This window comes from Chiloscyllium plagiosum, chromosome 7 (genome assembly GCF_004010195.1).
Source record: "Chiloscyllium plagiosum isolate BGI_BamShark_2017 chromosome 7, ASM401019v2, whole genome shotgun sequence".
In the NCBI taxonomy this organism is placed as follows: Eukaryota; Metazoa; Chordata; class Chondrichthyes; order Orectolobiformes; family Hemiscylliidae; genus Chiloscyllium; species Chiloscyllium plagiosum.
The window spans coordinates 104447693-104455467 of NC_057716.1; the positions used below are offsets into that span (position 1 = coordinate 104447693).

Genomic DNA, 7775 nt, shown 5'->3' on the forward strand with positions numbered 1-7775 from the left:
TAGTCAAAGAATGATGTGTTCATGTTCCAAAATTGTTAAAATTGCATTTTCTTCTGCAAAAAGTCACTATTAATCAAAAAAGACCTGAAGATGCAGCAGCGCCCCGAAAGCTAGGAGTCCAAATAAACCTGTTGGACTATAACCTGCTGTTGTCCCCGGGGGAGATGGGCTGAATGGCCTGCCTAGGCGTTCGTTGCCATGGTGACTGCAGGCAGTGTGCAGGACGGCTATGCTGGAGGCGGGGTCCTGGGGCGCAGGCCGCTGCGTCTCCATGGTAACCGCCGCCGCGGAACTCGCGCTGAGGCCGTTTGCCCGCAGCAGGAGGGGGCTCCTCGACAAACCGGCGGCGAGAGACTCCTACCGCTCAACGCGAAGTCAAAGTTCCTGCCTGCCAAATTCGAACATTTCACCTCGACCTCTCTCACGCGAATAATAATAAATTACGTTGTTCTTTCGTCGTTCACCGCGAAGGAGTGTGAGGTTGGTCTCCGCCATCGGCCGTTTACCGATTGGTGTATTCGGTTGTCTAGGCGACTGGACCCCTTCACTAATTGGTCGAATAGGCTGTCTGTCAAGGTCGGTACCGCCCTCACGCACGCATGGATTGGCTTTGACGGGAGGTGGGTGGGTTGGCTTCGGAGTGGCAGTACTCGCCTACAGGTTGGTTAGGTCAACTGTCCATCAGTGCAGTTCCCCCTGTCTATTGGTGCAAAGTGGTGTCAATCAAAGGGCGGGTCCTGTTTTGGCTTGCTGTCCACGACACTTAGTGAGCGCGTCCGGAGCTCCCATTGGCTGAATAAGCTAGCCTTCATGTAGCGTAGACCAATCCACTGTCCAAACCGATTTTCCAACACGTCGGCGGGCCCCAGATCTGGGAGATTATTGGTCGAACTAGCGATCTGTCAGTTTTCCCAGCATCTGATTGGTGGGAATTTGAAGTAATGTCCCGCCTCTCTCAATGATGTTCCCTTGAGGGCTACCTGTTCTCCAGGTTGAGGAAGCCTGCTTGGCCATGGTGTCCTAGAGGTCTAAAGCCAGAAAAAGGATCTTCGGTCTACTTCGTCACTGCTGGACAAGTTTATGCTCGAAGCGTCGACTCTCCAGCAACTCAAATTCTGCCTGATGGGCAGTGCTTTTCCAGTGCCACACTTTTTGACTCTGATCTCCAACATCTGCAGTCCTCACTTTCTCCGAGTTGGACAAAAGCAGCCACCTAGCAATTGTAATTAGATGGTCGTTATTATTGTCTGGCTTCCAGATTTTTATTATTGCATTAAAATTCCATCTGCGCTGAAAATGTGTTGCTGGAAAAGCGCAGCAGGTCAGGCAACATCCAAGGAGCAGGAGAATCGACGTTTCGGGCATGAGCCCTTCTTCAGGAATGAAAAAGGGCTCATGCCCAAAATGTTGATTCTCCTGTTCCCTTGGATGCTGCCTGACCTGCTGTGCTTTTCCAGCAACACATTTTCAGCTCTGATCTCCAGCATCTGCAGACCTCACTTTCTCCATTAAAATTCTATCATCTGTCATGGCCAGATTTGAACCTATGTGCCTATAACATGATTGGCTTAAGAGTCTGGCAATAATACCATTAGGTCATCACTTTGCTGATGATTGAGAGTAGATTGACTGGTCCACCCCGTGGACCGAGACGCAAAATATGTAGATACTGGAATCCAAGCTAGTCTGGAAGAACATAGCAAGCCAGGCAGCATCAGGAGGTGGAGAAGTCATTGTTTCAGGTGTAACCCTTCTTTAGGATTGAGGAGAAGTGGCAGAAGGAGTTTAATTTAGATAAACGTAAGGTGTTGCATTTTGGTAAGGACAGGGTTTACGCAGTTAATGGTAGGGCCCAGTGGGCGGTATTCATGAACAGAGGCATGATGCAGAGGTGCTAGTAAGGTGGAGAAGGTCAAAAGTCACACAACAGGTTATAGTCAAACATGTTTATTTGAAATCACAAGCTTTCAAAGTGTTTCCCCTTCATTAGTGAAGTGAAGAGAGAAGTGGGAGTCGAAAAGTGTTGCATCGGAAAAGTACAGGAGGTCAGGCAGCATCCGAGGAGCAGGAGAATCGATGTTTTGGACGTAAACCCTTCATCGGGGAGGGGTTATGCACAATACGTCGACTCTCCTGCTCCTCAGATGCTGTCTGACCTGCTGTGTTTTTCCAGCGCCAAATTTTTCAATGCTCCAGCATCTGCAGTCCTCACTTTCTCTAAGAGAAGGGAGAACCCAGGTGCAGACTTTATAATCAGAGAGATAGCTGGAATAGAATGCTAGGTATGAGAGTCGCATGCCAAGGATCTAACCAAATTAACAAATAATCTAAAACTGCACAAACTAATTAAGGTAGAGAGATCATAACAGGTTATGGTGTCAGAACAGAACAGAAGGAAGATCTAGAAAGGAATAAGTTGATTCGGGATAGTCAACACGGTTTTTTGAAGGGCAGGTTGTGCCTCACAAACCTTACTGAGTTCTTTGAGATGGTGACCAAACAGGTGGATGAGATTAAAGCGGTCAATATGGTGTATATGGATTTCAGTAAATCATTTGACAAGGTTCCCCATGGTGGGCTATTGCAGAAAATACAGGGGCATAGGATTAAGGGTGATTTAGCGGTTTGGATCAGAAATTGGCCAGCTGTAAGAAGAAAGGTGGTTGATGGGAAATATTCATTCTGGTGTTCAGTTAGTAGTGGTGTACCATAAGGATCTGTTTTGGGGCTGTTTGTCATTTTTATAAATGACCTGGATGAGGGCGTAAAAGGATCGGTTAGTAAATTTGCGGATGATACTAAAGTCAGTGGATTGTGGAGAGTGCGGAAGGATGTTGCAGGTTACAGAGGAACGTAGCTAAGCTACAGAGCTGGGCTGAGAGGTAGCAAATGGAGTTTAATGCAAAAAAGTGTGAGTTGATACACTTTGGAAGGAGTAACAGGAATACAGAGTACTGGGCTAATGGTAAGATTCTCGGTACTGTGGATGAGCAGAGAGATCTCTGTGTCCATGTCCATAGATCCCTCAAAGTTGCCTCACAGGTTGGTAGGGTTGTTAAGAAGGTATAAGGTGTGTTAGGTTTTATTGGTAGAGGGATTGCTTTTCAGAGCCTTGAGGTCATGTTGCAGCTGTACAAAGCTCTGGTGTGGCCACACTTAGAGTATTGCGTACAGTTCTGGTCACCACACTATAGGAAAGATGTGGAAGGATTGGAAAGTGTGCAAAGGAGATTTACTAGAATGTTACCTGGTATGAAGGGAAGGTCTTATGAGCAAAGGCTGAAGAATTTGAGGCTGTTTTCATTAAAGAGAAGAAGATTGAGAGGTAACTTAATAGAGACGTACGAGATAATCAGAGGGTGAACAGTAAGAGCCTTTTCCTTGGATGGTGATGGCTAGCATGAGGGGACGTAGCTTTAAATTGATGGGTGATAGATATAGGACAGATGTCAGAGGTAGGTTCTTTACTCAGAGAGTAGTAAGGATATGGAATGCCCTGCCTACAACAGTAGTAGACTCGCTAACTTTAAGGGCATTTAAATGGTCATTGGATAAACATATGGATGATAATGGAAAAGTGTAGGTTAGATGGGATTCAGATTAGTTTCACAGGTTCGCGCAACATCGAGGGCCAAAGGGCCAGTACTGCGTTGTAATGTTCTATGTTCTATTTTACAGAAACTGAACAGTGTCATGGGGCTACATGTAGTGCGACATGAACGCAAGATCACGGAACATGACTATCAGTTTCCGCTCAGTTATTCTGTGTTGTTGTGTATCTCAAGGGCTGCCTTGGAGGATGCTTACCCAATTGATTGATTGATTGATGTATTGTCAGGTATTCTGAAGTAGAGTGAAAAGCTTTGTTTACGAGTAGTGCAGGCAGATCATAGTAAGCAAGGATGTAAGAACAGAGGTCGTAAAAAGACTTAAACGAGGCATTCAGGTTACATTCCACACGACGTGCGCTAGGCAAGATCAGCATTATTTTAGGCGAGAGAGTCCATTCATCATGGCCAGGAAGGAGCTGTTCCTGAACCTGCTGGTGCACGTGTTCAGGCTTCTGTACCTTCTGCCTGACAGAAGACGTTGCAGGAGATCATTATTGGAGTGGGATGGATCTTTGATGATGTTGGCAGCCCTTCCACGGCAGCGAGCTATGTAAATGGAGTCTATGGATGGAAGGTTGGCTTCCGGGCTTATGCCCGAAACGTCGATCCTCCTTCTCCTCGGATGCTGCCTGGCCTGCTGTGCTTTTCCAGCACCACACTTTTCAACTCTTGTCTCCAGCATCTGCAGTCCTCACTTTCTTCCGTGATGGTCTGAGGTGTGAACACAACATTCTGTTGTTTCTTATGGTCTTGCACAGAGCAGTTGTGGTACCAGGCCGTTATGCTCCCAGAGAGTTTGTTTTCACTGGTGTACCTGTAGCAGTTGGTGAGGTCCTTATGGACATGCTGAATTTCCTGATCCGCCTGAGGAAGAAGAGGCGTTGTTGTACTTCTTGGCCATTGCATCTATGTGGGAAGTTCAGGACAGGTTGTTGATATTATCACTCCAAGGAACCCTCTCAACCTCAGTTCTGTTGATGTAGATGGCGGGTGGGGGTGCGTGTTCCCCTCCTTTCTTTTTCCGATCAGTTCTTTAGTTTTGCCCATATTGAGAGAGATTGTTCTCATCGCACCACGTCATCAAGCCCTCGATATCTTTTCTGTAGTTTGACATATCTGTCCAATTACGGTGGTGTCATCAGAGAGCTTATTCATGGCATTCATTTGGAATATGGCAACACAAGTGTGGGTATACAGAGTACAGTAGAGGGTTGAGAATGCATCCATGGAAGGCTCCAGTGTTGAGTGTTATTGTGAAGGAGGTGCTGTTGCCTATCTTCACAGATTGCGGTCTGTGGGTCAGGAAACTGATGATTCAGTTGCAGAGGGCCAAGGCAAGAGCAAGGTCACAGAGTTTGAGATCAGCCTGGACAGATAATGGTGTTGAAGGCAGAGCTGTAGTCAATGAGTAGGAGTCTGATATGGATGTCCTTGTTGTCCAGATGTACCAGGGATGAATACAGAACGAGGGATATAGCATCCATTGTGGACCTGTTACATTGATAGGCAAATTGCAGGGAATCAAAGCAGGCTGGGAGACTGGAGTTGATGTAGGCCATGACCAGCCTCTCGAAGCACTTCATGATTATAGAGGTCACAACTTCTGATCTGTACATCCTTGATTACTGTGATCTGCCTGCACTACTCGTAAACAAAGCTTTTCACTCTATTTCAAAATATGTGACAATACATCAGTCAAGGCATATTGGTCATTAAGGCATATTGCTTGTGCTTTCTTAGGTACGCGGATGATGGTGGTCTTCTTGAAGTAGGGGTGGACTTCGGCTGTTAGAAGGAGAGGTTGAAGCAGTTGGTGAATACCTCCACCAGTTGGTCTGCACAGGATCAGAGTTTGACTCCCCGGAAGACCAATCTGACACCTGCAGTAGTGACAGTGGGCACAAGTGCGTCCGAGGCTTTCAGGGCCGGTGACAACATATCGCTGGCATTCTGCTCAAACTGAGCGTAGAAAGCATTGAGCACTTCACGGGGTGATGTGTCTTTGTTTGTTATCTTGTTCTGCTTCATTTTGTATCCCCATAATGATGTTTAGGCCTCGCCACTGATGTCAGGAGTCTGTTTGGTTGCTTTGAGCCTCTGACCTGGTCCGATACTGCCTCTTGGCATTCCTGATGGCTTTGCGGAGATCGTATCAGGATTCCCCATATTGGTCTGGGTCAAAGGCTTGAGTGCTGCAAGTCTGGTCTTCAATAGGGAGTGTATTTCCTGGTTCATCCAAGATTTCCATTTGGGCAACACTCAGATTGAACTGCTTTGGTTGCAGGCCCCAAAGCATTTGCTAATGAAGTCTATGAAGGCGGTGGCGTACTCGTTAGGTTTTCTGCTGTGTATTTGAACACAGTCCAGTCTATCGATTCCAAACAGTCCCAGAAATGATCGTGCACAGCTTTGGACCAGCATTGCATTACCTTTTGTGAAGGGTTCTCCCGTTTCAGCTTCTGTTTGTAAACTGGGTGGAGGAACACAGCACCGTGATCTGATTTTCCGGTGGGTGGGGGGATGGAGCAGTAGGTGTCTTTAATGGTTGTGTACCAGGGCTGAATGTCCTTGACGGCTGAAGTGTTCCCTGATCAGGAGGAAACATTCCTGTCTGGCAATTGTTCGCAGAATCACCGAGCAGAAACTGATAGCCAAGTTTGGTACCCAGAAAGACGGTCTCAACTGTGATCTTGGGTTTATGTCACGCTGCATGTGATCCCACCATACTGTTCTATAAAATCCTCCCTACTATTAATCCAGAGACCAAGGTAATGTTCTGGGGACTGGTTTTGATTCCCACCACCTGCCGTGGTGGAATTTGAGTTCAGTAAAAAAAAATCTGGGATTAAGACTCTAATAATGACCATGAAACCACTGCTAATTGTTGATGGGAAAAGCCCATATGATTCACTCAGGAAGGAGACTGCCTTCCTTACCTGGTCTGGCCTACATGTGACTCTAGACCTACAGCTAGTTGGCTCTTAACTGGGCAATAAACAATGACATTGCCAGCAATGCCATTGACTGGTGAATGAATTAATAAAAAGAATGGTGATATAGTTCCAAGTCAGAATGGCGTGTTCTGGAACTCCTCGGATGCTGCCTGAACTGCTGTGCTCTTCCAGCACCACTAATCCAGAATCTGGTTTCCAGCATCTGCAGTCATTGTTTTTACCTCAGAATGGCATGTGTCTTCTGGTTCTGTTTCTGTGTCTCAGCATCCCAGATGCAGCTTTTTATTTTAACTTTGAATGTGGTCATGACCAGATTATCAGGTTTTGTGATGTTGATTGAAGGAGGAGTGTCCTGAGGTCTTTGTAACACTGCTACTGAATGTTCCACATCCACCTGAAGAGGCAAATAGAACCTGGTTTAATGTCTTATCTGAGAGAAGGTACCTCTGACAATGCAGCACTCCCCAGTGCCACACTGTAGTGTCAGTGTTGGTTTTTATGTGCTCAAGTCCTAGAGTAGGACTTTAAAACAGGATCTTGTGCTTAAGATTGCTGCTACCCTTGGAGCTGCACCTGATGCTTGGATGTGAGTTGTAGCTGGCGTTGTTCCAAGGTGGCAGCTCCTCTTGGCCTTCTAGATGACAGATGTTGTGAATTTGGAAGGTGCTGGCAGAGAAAGACCATCCACTTTGAAAGATTACAAGCCAATAACTTGGGACCCTCTTGTGGTGCACTGGTAGTGCCTCTCCCCTCGCCCTCTTTCCCCCCCCCCAGATCAGGAGGCCTAGGTTCAAGTCCCACCTACTCCAGAGGTGTGCAATAACATCTTTGAACAGGGTGATTAAAAGAATACGTTAATAAACATTAAAAAAACAAGTAAATAACTGAGACCCTTTTGTGAAGCAGTGGTTGTGTCCCTACCATGGACCAGGAACAAGCCTCACCTGCTCCAGAGGTGGGTAATAACTTGGCTGAATAGGTCACTTAAGAAAATAAATTAAAAATTACAAGTCAATAACTGGGGGTCTTACAGTGCAAAAAAAGTGATAATGACTATCCTTCTGTACCAGGTAGCCAGTGTTCAAGTCCCTGGATCAGTGGTGCTGGAAGAGCACAGCAGTTCAGGCAGCATCCGAGGAGCTTCAGCAAAATCGACGTTTCGGGCAAAAGCCCTTCATCAGGAATAAAGGCAGAGAGCCTGAAGCGTGGA

General features: G+C 46.5%; 1 protein-coding gene across 1 annotated transcript in view; it reads left to right on the top strand.

The window, feature by feature from the left end:
* Positions 1-440: 440 nt before the first annotated feature.
* The window catches only part of LOC122552047 (ciliogenesis associated TTC17 interacting protein), a 98611-nt gene continuing 91276 nt past the window's right edge, over positions 441-7775 (top strand). The window contains exon 1 of the mRNA XM_043694601.1: positions 441-576. The gene's annotated coding sequence lies outside the window, so the exon portion shown is untranslated. The remainder of the gene's footprint in view (positions 577-7775) is intronic.